Here is a 17,012-nt window from a genome sequence, read left to right as displayed (position 1 = left end):
TGTGAGAGGTTCATCCAAATGGCACATCATATGTCCTAGGCTAAAGGGAGAAGGGGATGTGAGAAAGGCTACATCAGAAAACTGAAGGTCAAGGAGCCAAATATCTCATTAAGGTTGAAGAACAGATCCAGTGGGAAATACTAAGAACTGAAAACAAAGGAGATTGCTGCCAGGAAATGAGGTGCTATATTGAAGGTAACAATGGTGGAAGTGAAGCAGCTCTAAGTCAAGGACTCAGGGTACCACAGTGGAGAGAAGGAAGAAAAAGTCTCCAGAGTTGAGGAAGACAAGAACTTGTGAAGCTAAGAACTCAGATTCTCAAGGGTATCATATTTCATAGCTGTGGCGTTTGACCAGAATGGCAGTAAAACTCAGTAGGAAAGGGACATTGGTACAGTAGGTGCCAAATTATTTGATGAATGTGGAGTAGTCACAAGAATGTCAACAGATGCCAAAGACAAAAGATTAGAAAGACAAGCTTCAGTGGGAAAAGACAAGGGTGTAGTGAAGGATTTATTTGTAGTAAAAGCGCAGTTGGGAGATAGGAAAATGTCAACCTCTTTCTAAGTGGATCAGGTGCTTCCAGTCTCTGCATCATGAAAGTCTGTCCAAATTCGAAAAAGTCTGTCAGACTTCTGGTGAAACAATTATGATTGCTTTGGTGAGAATGCCTCTGGGAAGTTTTAATGACTCCTTTACACCCTGGTGTGACAGATTTAGGCAATAGAACAAGCAACTGAGAAAGAACATGTATATGTTGGCCATGCTCTGCAGCAGTCAACCTCTTTCAGCCTCTATACTTTCAGACCACAGGAAAAAAGAGAGAAAAGAAATGCTTATTAGGTGTCTGCTACAGCTCAGGCATTGCGTCAGGTTAGCACATATAATGCACATAAGAATCTGAGACAAGGCTTTATGTTCTGCGTTTCCCAGGGGAGGATATGAAACTCAAAGAGGTAAATTATTTTCTCCAGGTCATATGACTTTTATAACAGAGCTGCTATGCAAAACCAGGCTGCAAAGCCCAAGCTCTTTCTGCGCAGCTCAGAGAAGGTATGATGTGGGAACTCAATCACAAATTGTTCCAAGTGATACTTGTTTGTCCCTGTTTCATTCCTATCAGTGTGCTCTTCTCCATGAAAGCGTGTCTTTTGGATTCAGTTGATTATTTATAATACAGTGACATAAATTCAGAAAGCACACTATAAAATATTGACTAAGCAAAGGGGTGGCCTTGGGGGTTTTAACTTCCAATGACATCATTTAGGATTCCCAAGTCACCCCCAAATAATACACTTTTAAAAAGCAGTAGCTTTAAAATAAGTTCCTAGCCCTCACTTCTCATCAGCTGGCCACTCCTAAGCCCCTACTCTGTAGAAATTCTGAATCTACTACTGTCCTTAGGAAAAAATACCAGAAGGCATTTTTCTATAATCTCACTAGGCTGTGCTTCTTCAAAGAAGGAAGAATTTTCATTTTGCATTTAATTCATATACCCTAAGCTTTTACAGTATGCTTAGAACCTAGCAAGTACCCAACGATGTTTATGGAAATAGTGAATGAGTAAATAAATAAATAAAGGCCTGAGGGGACAAGGGTGAAAGTGATGAAGGAATCCCACTCATCTTTGCTTTGCTGCTACTGCAAACTCTTTATTAAAGTCTCTTTCCCCATTTCCTCTATCACTTTCTCACGACCCATAAGATTCTGGTGCAGTGAGTCAGGATTGTAAGGACACTCGACTCTGAAGATCCTGCAGACACTAAAAAGATGGCATGGATAAGAATCTCACTTTTTCATCAATCAATACCAAGTTCTGGACTGCCAAAGCTCCTAAGCCACAGAGCTCTGACAGCTTCAGCAATTATTTTTTTTACTTCATCTATCTATCTGAAGCTATGGTATAGAAATTAGTACTACGTACAGTCTCATATTCAGCATCCTTCACTGCTGAGGAACAATGGGGTTGCCACTTTCACCCATTTTCTTCCATAAAGTTCAACCTTCACTTCTCTGCAGGTATCTCCTAATTCCACATATCCATCCCTGGCCACCTTGCTTAGCCCCTATACATTAATTCATTTCAAACATTTTGAATACCTCCTATTGACCAAGGTCCTTTCATTTAATTTCTGAAGCATCCACTTCAGAGCCTTATGTCCAGTGTGTCTGGAAATGAACTTCCACTTTCTTTCCTATCAGACCAAGTTTTCCTCCTGATTTAACTACTTCTGTTTGCAGAATCATGATTCTTCCATTCACTTAAATTCACTTAGAACATAGAGTTAGTTATCTTTGACTCTTTCCATCCCGCCAGTCACTCAATATGAAGTCTTACATATTCTGTTTTGCGATTGCTCTTGCTTGCATTCCCTCATTTTCATTCTAATTATCACTAGAATTTGTCAGGCACATGTTACTTCTTTTCTTTGACTAAGTCTTTTAGCTAGTTTATTCATTCCCAGTGAACTACTGGATAAATTGAAGACCGAATAGAGAGATTCTGTTGGTAAGGCTGGCAGAGTACTCAGACTTTAAAGCATCATCTTTAATCAAGGACAGTTACATATTATGCATCTCAGAGCACACACAACACTCAATTATTTGAAGATAGTCAAAGATGATTCAACATGTATAAGAATTCTTGTATGTTGATGCTTTCTGGAGCGGAACTCTATCTGAATGTTCCAAAGGGTTGTTATAAATGGTGTATTTGTTATTTATACATATTTGTTACATTGACACTAATAAGTGAAATATGTACATTTTAAAAATATATTATGCTCCAGTGCAAAGCTCTGATAAAGAAGGTATTCTAATCTGCTGATGCAACCAGTAAAATTTAGGCCTCATAAAAAGGAACACAATATGCACTAAACCATAATCAACAGTTACTCTGGAGAGTAGATCTCTGCATTGTTTGGATTTTATACAATGACTGTATTAATTTTATAATAAAAAATAATTTTTTCTTAAAAGAACATGTTTTAATGATTCATAGAAAGGTTCATAATGTGGTGTCAAGTGGAAAAGCAGATTGTTAAGCAATATTCATAGCGTCATCTCTTTTTATTAAGAAGTGTATATATGTGCACAGAAAAGACAAGCTCTGTAAAGTTAAATATGCTAAGTTTTTAGTAGTAGCATAAGTATTTTTGCTTTCTTCTTTGTGTTCTGCAATTTCTCCTAATTTATTTTTTAATGAGAACAAAAAGGTAGTACTTCTACATGAAATTTTTAGTAGCAAAAATAATTTGTGTCAGCACTTTTGCTTTAAAATAATGTTTTCCAGTTCTTGCCCAATCTCAGTAGTCAATTGCAGAGCTTAGACTGTTTCTTAATATTTAACAATGCTCCCAGAGTTACATAACCAGCTGGAACAGGCATTGCTGGCTCTGCCACAGGGAGGGAGCCAGTGCTTGAAAACTTCCATCTCCTGCTTGGCGAAGTCTTTGGTTCTTGCCTACGAGAACTTAGCAGAGATCCTTCTGAGCTTCAGTGGAGATGATAATACCTGCCCTGTCTATTTTAATGATTCTCTATGGAGACCTAATTAGAAGTATATATAAAGAAATACTGAAGGCTGCGAAGAGTTATACAAATGCAGGTCGATGATATTATTATATAATTCCCAAGCTCAAAGAGAGAGAAAGATGACCATCAGTTTTCTATGGAGACAGAACTAAAATGATTAAAATAATCTTTCTTTAATCCCTCCCACCTTGAACTATAACTTCGAGGAGTCAAATTTGTCAAGGCAACTATTTAATAATTATCTTTATAGAATCATAAGCAAGCTGTAATTCCCATGAAAATAAAAACAGAGTTGACACAACACTGTCAATATGTATGCCCACAACAAACCCAAGGACCGGTCAGGCTGGTTAAGTCAGTCATTATCAAATTAGAAAGAAAACACAATACTTTCTTAGGCTGAAACAATTTCCACTAAAGAGGTCATCATTATCATAATCATTACCATTACTTTCACAATCCACAGAAAATTTACAAAGCAGCCATCCATCATAAAATAAAATCTCGATCAAAAGACAATTAACGAAACCATCAAATAACCAAATATATTTTCTAGTACCTTTTTTTTTTAGCCAAAACATTTTATAAGAAAACAGAATGAAATAACAGAATGGTTTAAATGCCAGAAAATATAAGTGTCATGAGAGCAAAATATTTGCTTTGTTCACATTCCCAGTGACCAACACTCCTTATCTCGTTTCAGTCTCTAGAATTTCTCCTGTTTTTGTTCATCGATTTCAGATCAATTTTCTTTATTGTGTTAAAGTTTTTTTATTACTAATTTCCAGTTTCATCAAGAATATATTTTGAATTTCACCAATTACCTCTTCATCAACTAAACCTATATGAACTGCTAAAGCTGATTCATACTTTGGAAGATTAGTACTTTTGAGAATCATTAAGTGTAATTATAAGTACTGTCCCACACTATAAAATACCTATATTAGCAAAATATTGGCAAATCATTGTCTGCTGATAGGAAAGTACATCATATTTCTCCTTTAAGGAGATGTAAGAAAGTACCAGCTGTGGAAAGTTTGGTTAGTGCCACAGCCCAAACTTAAAATATGGTAACCCAATTCCCACATACTTTTACCTGAGGTGAAAGGCTCTGGCATTATGTGGACCTTTATTCATGGAAACACAGTAGGAAACAAAGCAAAGATTCTGCCTAAGATAATACCTAGCATATATTAGGTACCAAATAAATATTTGTTGAATGAATCAATAAGTAAAAAAGTATTTCAGGTACAGTGGACTCTTTTTCAATTTTGCTCATAATTTTTAATCAATTTAATTTTTACTTCTTAACTTAAATTTAGAGATTTTTTATCTGAAGAAAATAATCTATTTTATCTAGACTTTTTAGTTTTTAGTACAAATTAATTTCACAGCTTAAAAAAAAAATACCTCCATGAAAAAGAGAAAGTTCTGCAATAGCTGTTTTGCTGTTATCTTTAAAGAGAGATTTTTTATTTCTAAAGGTTAAGTTCCTTAATAAAACTTTACTAATTAATTTCTAACTTTATTTGACTGTGACCAGAGAAAGTAGCCTGTATACTTTTTTGCCTCACTGAGATTATTTTTGTAAAAAATATTTCTGAATATTCTAAGAGTGGAGGAATGAGAATGTATTCTCTATAGGACATAAAATGCAATCAATAACTGTTAAGATTTTTATTTACACTCTGATGCTTTACACACACACACACACACACACCATCCTCTTTTGTCTACCTGCTTGATCTAACAATGACATGAGTGACATTTATGGAATGAATGCTAAGTAAAAGAATAAATGAAGAACAAATTGATTAAAGGCTATATAAACAAAAAAAAAAGGTCAAAATATAAAAAGTCAATTTAAGACATCTATTGATAGGAACATTTTAAAAGCTTGGTCTAATAACGTTTAACTTTCTAATGTAGAGTGAAATCACAAATATCTAAAATCCTATAACCTTGGCACAACAAAAAAGATAAAAGTAGTTTTAAAATTTATAAAAACAAAACATGAAAATAATAGTTTTTAATAACAGTTTTTAAAAATCTAATTAAAAATATGTGCCTATCATGGAGAATTAAAAGAAGGTAAGGTGATTTAAATTCTGGCTCCATTACATAATAGTAATATGTTTCCATTTAATCCCTTTAGACCACTTATTTGTTTCTAAAAGGAGTGTCAGGTATAATAGTGCTTATAAAGCATCTAACCCTTAAGAAGTTCTCAATGATTTAGAACTTATATTTTCAGGAATTAATTTTTTATCATGATTTATAAAATCGTGATGGTGTTTCAGCTTCAAAAATTTTAAAGAAGAAAACCCAATTTATGACTATTTCTTCGGGGAAAGACACATCTGCCAAAGTTATTGTTTTTGAATTCTAAAAATGAACTTGAAATTTGCAAAAAGAAGGTAGTATTTACTATGTTTTGATGTTCAGATTAGTAGAAACATGTTGCCAGGACTTTATTTATTGTTATTTTTAACTAAAATTGTATTTTATATGCAGAATGTATATGCAGAATATTAATTTATCTGAAGAAAATAGAGAGAAGATAAAAATACAAACAATCAATCATCAGCTGTAACTAGAAAGCATGTCACATGGAAAACAAAGCTTTAATAAATCAAAACAAAAGTATAAGCATATGTGAAAACACAACTGAAATTACCACTGAGTTCTTACCTTTGGTTGCTTAAGCAATATATCTGTGTCTTCTGGAAATGGAAGTCAGTGATATGTCCAAAACAAATAGGGATATAGTATAAATCTTGACATTGTCAAACTCTAGGTTCTAATTTTTTAAAATAATAAACATGCTGATCTTTTTCTTTTCTTTAAATATGCACAAATAGCTAGTTTTCTTAATCATTCCTAGAGAAAGAAACAGCTCTGTGGCATTGAAGAGGGAGGATTTTCATGAGTCAGTATTGGATTTGAGGATTTATATATGGATGAAAATAACAGCAACCAAATCACCATTATCCTTTGCTAGGGCCAAGCTTATTAATATGTATTAGAGTTAGAGATAAAAGGAGGTTTCTCAGAACCACACCTCTTAATAATTTTTAACGATATTACCAAAGGTAATATTGCTTGATGAATTTTATTAAAACTATACTATTAATTCATCCATGGTTATAATCTTGAAAGAATTATCTAGATTTTTATAAAATATAATTATATTTTTAAATATAGTGTAATCATATTAAAAACTATTAAAGTATAAGCAGGGTGCACTTATGTATTCATTAGTCTGTTTATTGTGTATTTTGTGGAAGAACTGCTTCTTTGAAACATATCTGGTCAAGAAATACAAAAGATGAGTCTGAGCTTGCCTAAAAGAATAATTCAGACTATAGATGTGCAAAAAACATTATAGGCCAGTTAGTTTCTAAATGTTATTCTAATGACCTAAAAGAAAATTTCCCTAAGAATTTTTAATGCAACTTTTGACAGTTTACATACTCACAAACATTTTGTCATGGCTGTAAATCAGAATGGCATGAAATAATACTGTCTCCATTTAACAAAACTGTCTTCATTTCAATCTATCAGCTTCTTTCTCCAGTACTTGCAGTATTTTTCCTGCTGAATAATTAGCAGGAACATTAATTGTCTCAGTCAAACAGCTTCAGCTCCCGGTGGGGCTAGAAGGCCATCAAAAAAGAAGATACCCCAAGATGCCTCATAAGGAAAATTAGCAGAGTACTAAGTACTTTTGGAAAATTGGTTTTGGGTTATAGAATTTTAAAAATAATGCATTTCTAAGTATAAAATAAAACATGCTTCATAAAATTTTGATAATATATAAAGGAAGAAAATAAAACTAAAACATATTCTTACAATTCCGAGGTAATTGTTATTAACATTTTGGTTTACACTCATATATATTTTAACAAAATTACTCTGACTTTATTTAATATTATATTATTAACATCTTTAAATTGCTAAATATCTATCTAGAGTATCCTTTTTAAGACTGCATAATATTCTACCATAATCCATTATTCCATAATTTATTTATTGATTTCTCTATCATTGAACATTTTTCCTCTGGTCTAAAATATTTCAAAATAAGTGTTCTCATTCTTAATAAAGTGAAATTTTTATTTTTTCATGATTTGCTTGTTATTTGAGATTTTCTTAAATGATTTAATGAATTAAATAAAATTATCAGAGCAATGATTCTCATAAACCTTTCTTCTTCCTGCCAACTTAACTCCTGATTGACATCATGAAACTGCACAGAACTTGTCATTATAAAACAGCTCCTCCCCCAATGAATCTCTCTCTCTCTCTCTCTCTCACACACATACACATACACACACACGCACACACACACACACACACACACACACACACACACACACACACACTTCTTTATTTCTTTTGAATGACTCATTGGTTTTACCTCAAATACACGTTTCTTTACCACCTGCCACCTTCATGCCTTTCCCATGCCAAAATTATAGTTAAGGATGAACTGAATATTTTTTATTCTTGACATGATACTTATAAGGTACTTATAAGCTGTGTATCTTGAGAAAATGACTTACCTTTCTAAGCCTCAATTTCCTTATCTATAAAATAGGAATATAATGCTCATCTCATTAGGTTTTTTTGAAGATAAATGGAACAAGATTATAGCATATCACACACTGTTGGTATATCACACATCATTGATGTACATGTACACCTAACAAACATACTTTCCTCTCTCCTTCTCCTGTTGCCTAAGTTTTTGAACAGAACCTAACCTGGAGCTTTGTTGCGTACTGCTTAGGCTTCACCTATACTCAGTATGTTGCAGTGAAACTTTTGATAGCCAGGTACATATGGCTTAAATAACTAACTTACATAAAGTTACAAAACCATTATTATGCCCATTTCTAAATTATTTATTATATAATTCTAGCAAAGTATGACTAAATAAAATGGCTAATTCATTTTAGTTTTTTAATGAAAATCTGTTTTATGTGTATAGAGTATTTAACAATAATTCATCATAAGGACATGGAATTTGTTCAAGCATTCGTTTGTCCATTCAACATACAATTCCTGAGCACCACACTGCTAGGCACTGTTCTGAGGTCTGGGAGCACAGGCAAGCCCTTTCCTCAGAAACTGTACAGAGGGGGAAAACAAACTAAACAAGAGATGCTTACAATGCAGTGTTATCAACAGCTGAGAAAGCACATATAAGGTGGTCTAAGATTTGGGGAGGAGAAAACTAGACTAGAAGACTTCTAGGGGAAAATCGTCTCTTCGTTGAAATTGAAGGTGAGTAGAAATGTTGTTTTCATACATAAAACATACCTACTAGTGTATTTTTATGATTTACCCAAGTTTAAAAGGGTAAAAGTGAATTTTGTTTTGTTTTGTTCTGTTTTGTTTTGTTTTGTTTGTGTTCCCCTCCCAAATGTAATAGCTTAACCCGGTCTATCTGAATGGATTTCTTTTCCTGGGACCTGCAGTAACCTTGACTAATAGAAAGAACATAACCACATTGGATTATCTATTTAGTAGGCTACTTTTAGTCCGGTTCCCAGTCTTGCTTTGTCAGCTTCCTCTAAATCTTTATAATCCTATTTAAACTGCCTCTAACTATAGATGCTCATTTGCATTGACATTGACTCTTTTTTGTATTTTCATTTCAAAAATTATGTGATTTGAGATATTTTGACTCTTGGCCCTAAATTATTAAATATTTTGTAGCCTGTCTTCCAACACACCAAGACCTTCACGTCTTGTCATGTAATTAATTATATGTCTCCCTTATAACAATTGTAAACTCCACGAGTGCAGAGACTGTGTGTATATTGTTCATTACTGTTTCTCTAGTGTTTGGTTCAATGCTATGCACAGTCATTAAAGAAATATTTATTAAGTGTTAGTCTCTCTTCTAAACACTGAGAAATCAATAGTAAACAAAATTAAGTTTCTGCCTTCATGGAGTGTACATCCTAATGGGGTAGGAAAGACAAGCAAAGCAGTAAACAGAAGAAGTCATATGATGATTAATAACATGATAAAGAAAGCAAAGCAAGGGAATAGGATATGATGTGGGGGCAGGGCAGGACTGTTTTAGATGAAGTATTCAGGGAAAACCTCGTCTAGCAGAGACAGAGCTAACTAGCCATACCTACTTCGGGGAGAAGATCTTGCCTAGCAAAAGATGTGCAAAGCCTAAAGATAGGATTATGCTTGGAGCAATTAAAGAACAGCAAGGAGGACAAAGATCAAGCTAGAGGGAGCAAGGGGAGGAGGGAGAGTAGGTAATGTCTTAGAGAACAGATCATGTAGAGAAGTGAGGAGGCTATTATAGTAATTCAATGAAAGATGACAGTGGTTTGGACCAAGATGGCAGAAGTAGGGATGATGAGAAGTGAAAATATTTTTAAGATAGTAGCAGCAAGATTTGCTGATTAATTGGATGTAGGGTGCGAGTGAAAGAATAAAGTCAAGGATGACTTTAAATTTTTTGACTTAAGCAACTAAAGAAGATATTGCAATTTCCTGAGATAGGAAGGACGTCAAGAAGAACAGATCAAGGGTAGAGGAATGTTCGGAATTCTGTTTCGAAAACAAAAAAATTGCATGTCAATGCCTTAGCAATATTCATTTAAATGAATAGATGAAAAATTTACATATTTTCTTGTACTTACTTTATTAATCAGGATTCAACCAAGAGGAAATGGAGGCTGTGTAGTTCAGAGAGTAGCAATATTCATAAAAACAGTAGAGATGCCTTCCACTCTTGAGTGCCAGGGTTCTCATATAAGTTCCATTGGCAGAGTTTGGGGGTCCAGAACCCCATGATATTGTAGCATAATTTGGTATATACATAAAAATGTGTTATTTTCTGCAATGATCCATGATTTCAATTTCCTTCCCTCAAATAGCTAATATGTATCAATATGTTCATTTAATATACATTTATTAAGTACCTGTTAACTCTTCTTTGTTTAGAGAACTCAAAATATGTGAAATGTGCAAGATCAAGAAAATGCTATTGTTCTTATTCAGTTGAAAAAATGGACAGTATTACATGCTAGCCACTGGGCTAACAAGCATCCATAAGATCACCCACTAAGAAGCAATTTAGCTTAATAGTCAGGAATATCAGGATTGATTCCAATTCCAGTTCTTTCACTTGCTAGCTGTGTCACTGAGGGCAAGTTGTGTAGTTTCTCTATTTCTTAGTTAAATGATGCATCTAATAGGGTAAACTGTCTTCCACAAATGAGGTGCTCAATATATGGATAGTTTTCTGCTAATGAGCAAACCACCTTTGATTATAACTTAGCTTCTCAGATAAATTTGTTTACAGTGAGAAAACTCACTGATTACAGAACATTCGCATCTAATTTATAAAACCAGACCTGTTGAATGAATAAATGAAATAGAATTTTAGAGCCTGTAGTGTCACAATGCTACCTCTAGGGGTTGTGCACATACCGAGTTACCATCATTCTATGGTCACTGAAATTGTAAGACCCTTAACAAATTATAATGCAATTTTAAATAAATAAAATATTTATTATCGCGTCTGAATTTAACTGATCTTTAAAACTGACAGAATTTTGATTAATCCTCATATATCTAGAAGATGCTGACTAAAAGAATTTTAGCACTTGATGTTAATTGCTGCTTGGAATATTGGAAATTTAATAGACTTTGGAGTTAGACTAAGGTAGACTCACATCCTAGCTCTGCCAATTACCAACAGCATTGTGTCTTGGACAAATTAAATATTTAATTTCCTTAAGCCTCTGTTTTTCTCATCAGTATAACAAAGGATTCTTTTAATCAGGTTACGGTAATTAGAAATTACCTACATAAAACTCTTCCCACAGTGGTTGGCACAAATCCAGTCTTCAATTATGGTAACTATTAAGATTATTATTATTTTACCGAGAGATAGTTTCTGGAGCTCACTATTAATTAATTAATAATTCACTGTTAGAGTGCCAAAGTTCTAATTAAACAACATTATGAAATACAGAAGGGTTCAAAATGATTCAGAGTAGAGAAGGAATCTATCTCAAAGCAGTATATGGTTGTATATGACAATTTTACATCTTTGAGATAACCGTATAGCATATCACTGTCAGGGAACTAAATGTTAAATAATTATCAGACTTCACATGGAGCTTGGAGAATCAGGTTCCTACCTGTCAGAATAGAGCAATCTCATGAAAGACCCAGGCATTAATAGAGTACACAGAAAAACCACACTCTTAGTAGAAAGGGTAAACTAGATCTAGGGCAAAGAATATTTTCAGTGTACTATAATAAACCTTAAAACAAGATTGTAAAGGATCCAGCTAATCTCCAAGTAACTCACCTTCTTTTCCTTTTTCTAGGGAGGCAACAAAATCCAAAACCTTCACAGTGTAACCTCAAACTGTTTAGCACATAGTCAGAAATTATTAGACACACGAAAAAGCAGGAAAATGTCATCTATAATCAGGATAAAAATCAATAAATAGTTTCAGGCCAAGAAATGACAGAAATGATGGAATAAGCAACCAGGACCTTAAAACATCTATGATAAATAAGCTCAAGAATTAAAAAAAAAAAAAAACATAATAAATAAACAAATGTAAAAGACATGAAAAAATAACAAATGGAATTTCTAGAAATTAAAAAGGAACTCTGAAGTGACAAATTTACCAGCTATCTATTCAGAAGAATAGACACTACAAAAGACAAAATCGGTAAACTTGAAAAGATAGCAATCAAATGGTCTGAACTGAAGCAAGGGATAAAACATCAGAGATTCGGTAACTCATGAGACTATATTAAGCAGCTCAACAAATATGTAATTGGTGTCCTAGAAGGGAGGAGTGGAAACAAATATTTGAAGAAATAATAGTCAATGACTTTCTAAATTGATGAAAAGTATAAACCCATATAGTCAAGAATCCCAATTGAACCTACACAGAATAAATGCAAAGAAAATCACACCAAGGCAAATAAAAGCCAAATTATTGAAAATAATTGGTAAAAAAAAAAAATTAACAGCCAAAGGGGGAAAATAGGCACATTACATATCTTGGGGGAAAAAAACAAATGAGAAACTTCTCTATCAGAGAAAAAATATGGCGTAGACGATAGAGGCTCTGTTCATCCTTCTGCCTACCAAATCAAAATTGTGATGGAAACGAGGAGCAGTAACAGCGAAAAATTTCCTGGGATGAACAAGCCGTAAAACTAGAGAGAGATCCAAGAAATCACCCTATAAGGGCAGAAGGTAGGACAGGGCGAGGAACATCTGAGTGAGACAGAGGCTGTGGCAGGGGCAGAAGCTTCTTAAAGAGGCCACCTCCACTAGCACATTTTTGCAGTGATGGACCTGCTAGCTCTGAGCACCAGTGCCAATTTGTCTGAGTGCAGGGGTACCAAGGACTTACAGAGAGAAATTGTCAGAGTTGGGGCTAAGGTGAGACTCGCTTGGTACAGAAGTGCCAGGCGGTATCCATTGTTCTGTGTTGAGCCCTCCCCCCTACTAGTGCACCAGACACAGCACCACCATAGCCCTGACCTCATCAAACTGGATAACAGAGGTCACTCTGCCCAGAGAATTCCCTGAAATCCCACCTTTCCCAGCTCAGGGCTCCACCCAAGCCTCATCAGGTACATCCTTAGCAAGTCAGGTACTCATTGCTGAACAGCGCCTTGACTCACACTGAAAGCAGCTGGCCTCGGTTTCTGGTGTGGCCTTTTGAGACAACTGTAAGCACAGCAACTGTGGATTGCGTGCTGAATCTTAACAGGTGGCTCCAAAGGGGTAGAGGCTTAGACTAAATTTGGCTTGCAGCTGAACCCCTCTCAGGACTGTGCCACTGGACACCTACTTCACAAATCTACACTAATAAGACCGGGAGACTTAAGAGCTTTGCTTAGTACATAGAAACAGACATGGAAAGGCAGCCAAAATGGGAAGACAAAGAAGCAGAAGCTATATGAGAGAACAGTACAGAGCTCCAGATATAATAGAGTCAAGTAATCTAACAGAGTTCAAAACACTGATTATAAAGATGCTCAAATAAATTTTGGGAAGTGTAGAGAACTTCAACAAAGAGATTAAAAAAACATAAAAATGAAAATGGAAATTATAAAAGGAAACCAGTTTGAAATGAAGAACACATTATCTGAGATGAGAAGTATATGAAATGGAATAAACGAAGTGAATAAAAAAGAGGATCAAATGCCTTATCTAGAGGACTGGAAAGCCAAGAACACACAATCAGAACGGCAAGAGATAAGATGCTAAGAGTTTAAAAATTATTTAAGGAGCATATGGGACACTATCAAGGATCCAAATATCCATCTGATCGGTGTAACTGAAGAAAATCAAGATGTTGAACAGCTATTTGAAGAAATAATGATGGATAACTTCCCTAAACTGGTGAAGGAAATGGACATAAAACCTCAGGAAGCTCAGAGAATCCCAAAAATCAGGGATCCAAAGAGGCCCACATCAGGACACATCATAATTAAAAGGCCAAAGGTGAATACAAAGAAAAATATTAAAAGCAGCAAGAGAAAAACAGATCGTTACTTATAAGGGAACACCCATAAAACTGGCAACTGATTTCTCAAAAGAAACCATATGGGACAGAAGGGCTTGGCAAAAAATATTCGACAGGATGAAGACCCAGGATCTACAACCAAGGATAATTTGTCCAGCAAAGCTATCATTTAGAGTTGAAGGACACATAAAGAGCTTCCCAGTCAAAAATAAGCTAAAAGAATTTATCACCACCATGCCAGTAGTACAGGAAATGTTGGAGGGACTTCTTTAAGAAGAAAAGGCATGTATCAAAAACAGGAATAAAGAATGGGAACAACTACATTCCTATCAATAAGTACCACAAATGGAAAAGAATTAAGTGCTCCAACCAAAAGATAGAGTGGCTGAAAGGATAAGAAAACAAGACCCCTACATATGAAAAGGAAGAAGATGGAAAAAGATATTGCTTTGATGGACCTAGAAGGTATTTAAGGCAGACAGAGAAAGATAAACACTATATGATTTCACTTATATGTGGAATCTAAGGAATAAAAAGAACAAACTAATCAAAAACAGACTCACAAATTTAGTGGACAATTTGGTGAAGGATTAAAGAAGTACAAATTAGTAGCCGATGGATGGTCCCAGGGATGGGGAGCATGGCATAGGGAATGCAGTTAGCATTAATACGTTGGCTAGCTGGAGGGTCAGGGAAGGGAGGGAGCAATTGGGGGGATCATTTTATGAACTATATAGATGTCTAACCAATGTACTGTATATTTGAAAATAATTAAAATAAATTACGTAATTTAAAAAAACAAATGAATAGTCACAGACTTCTAATAGAAACAAAGTAAGGTAAAAGACCATGGATAATATTTAAAGTGCCGAAAGAAAGGAAATTCTGTCAACTTATACTTCTGTACCAAGAAAAATAACTTTCAAAAACAAAGACAAAAATAAAGGTAATTCTGAGACAAAATGGAGAAGACCTGCTGCTAGCAATTCACACTATAAGAGATGTTAAAGGAACTTCTTTAATATTTAATCCAACCACATGAATAATTATAAAACAAGCAATCACACTTAACAGGCTAATTGAAAGCAGAGATTGACAGCTTGATTAAAAAAGTAAGATGTGCATATATGTTATTTTCAAGAAATAAGTTTTAAATATAAAGATAAGTTAGAAGTAAAGGGGCAGAAAAAGGTCTAACATTAAACTGTAATAATAAAACAGGTGGTTTTGCTATACCAATAGCAGATGAAGCAAAATAAAATCAAAAAGTATTATTAGACATAAACAGGAACATTTAATAATGACAAAACTGTAAATTCATTCAGAATACATAATAGTCCTACATAATAGGATATAATACACACCTAATGACAAAGCTTCAAAAATTCATAAAGCAAAACCCAACAGCACTAAATTTATAGACCAACTCACAATTACAAGTAATTTTAACACTTCTTTATCAGCAATTGATAGAACAAATTTAAAAATCAGTAATAAACTAGATTTTGAACAACCAATTTAACCTAATTGATATTTATAAAATATATTCAACAAATTCAAATTCATTTGGAGCATGCACCAAGATAGACCATAAGCCAAATCTCAATAAATTTCAAATGACTGTTATTATACAGAATATGTTAGGTACAAAACAAAATTAAATTAGAAATCAATAACAGAATAATATTTGTAAAATCCCAAAATATTTGGAAATCAGTAACGCATTCCTAAATAATTCATGAGTCAAAGAAGAAATCACAAAGAAAATTTTAAAATATTTTGAACTATAAAATAATAAAAACAAAACATATCAAAATTTTGGGGATACAGCTAGAGCAGTAGTATTTGAAGGCAAATATTAGCTTTAAATGCTTCTATTAGAAGGAATAAAGGTTTAAAAATCGATGATCTATGTTTCTACCATAGAAACTAGAAGAAGTTAAGCAAATTAAACTCAATGTATATAGAAGGAAGGGAATAATACAAATAGCAACAGAAGTCAATAAAATTTTAAAAATCAGTAAAGAAAATCAATAAAAGTAAGAGTTGGTTCTTGGAAAGATTAATAAAATTGATAACCTCCAAGCTAGACTGATTGAGAAAAAAATAAGGAATCACAAATTTCCAACAGTAGACTTGCCACAATGCTAGGCAGGACTATAACTTTTGCAAATAACCCCTCCCTAATAACCACGTGTCCTGCCCCCATCCCCTGCCCCAGTTACCTCAAACCTGTCTATAATCTAGCAACTGAAGGGTTAAAGCCTCACACAATAGGTAGGGACTCTCTCAGATCCTACACTGCCTAAAGAGCCTATGGCCTTCTCCCTTGAGGCCTTAAGGCTTTATTGTTTGTTCACTTTTTTGACTACCGCTCCTGGGTGATCTGGCACAAAAACCAATAAAACAAAAGTTGACATTTTAAAGGATCTCATTTATTTATCACATCATAAGTTTTGTGTCAGAAAAATAATTTTCCCAGAGTCATTTAGTTTGAGATTTTTGCATGTTCTTCTTTGGTTAAACAAACACCATGCTTTTTGCTGGGGATAAAAATCTCCAAAATTAATGTCACTCATGACAGTCTATGGCACTATAATGGCATAATATTCAAAGCCATCTAGAGACAGGCAGTGAAGGAAAATACATTATCAAGTTTAAGCAACATTTAAACTGGGAAAACAGTGATCTTAGATAAATTTAAATTTTTTTTCTCTTTATTCCCAGAACCAAAAACGATAACAACAAAGTGCCTCCTATCTTAAATAGAACTTAATAAGAAACTGGAATTTGATTTTTATTAAAAATCATCTCAGAGGTACATTTTTAGTTTTTTAAAATATCCAATTAGGCTTTTAAAAATATCAAATAAGCAAATGGGTTAAAAGCACAGATTCTGATGCCAGACTTCCTTGGTTAGCATCCCAGCTC

The 17,012-nt window shown here is 34.0% G+C and overlaps 1 protein-coding gene across 1 annotated transcript in view; it reads right to left on the bottom strand.

Moving 5' to 3' along the window:
- CNGA1 (cyclic nucleotide gated channel subunit alpha 1) overlaps window positions 1-6,247 on the bottom strand; it is a 30,986-nt gene extending 24,739 nt beyond the window's left edge. The window contains exon 1 of the mRNA XM_016161178.2: window positions 6,226-6,247. The gene's annotated coding sequence lies outside the window, so the exon portion shown is untranslated. The remainder of the gene's footprint in view (window positions 1-6,225) is intronic.
- Window positions 6,248-17,012: the final 10,765 nt, after the last annotated feature.

Source organism: Rousettus aegyptiacus, unplaced genomic scaffold, assembly GCF_014176215.1.
Source record: "Rousettus aegyptiacus isolate mRouAeg1 unplaced genomic scaffold, mRouAeg1.p scaffold_m13_p_10, whole genome shotgun sequence".
NCBI classification, from domain to species: Eukaryota; Metazoa; Chordata; class Mammalia; order Chiroptera; family Pteropodidae; genus Rousettus; species Rousettus aegyptiacus.
This window is presented reverse-complemented; position numbering and strand designations above follow the sequence as displayed.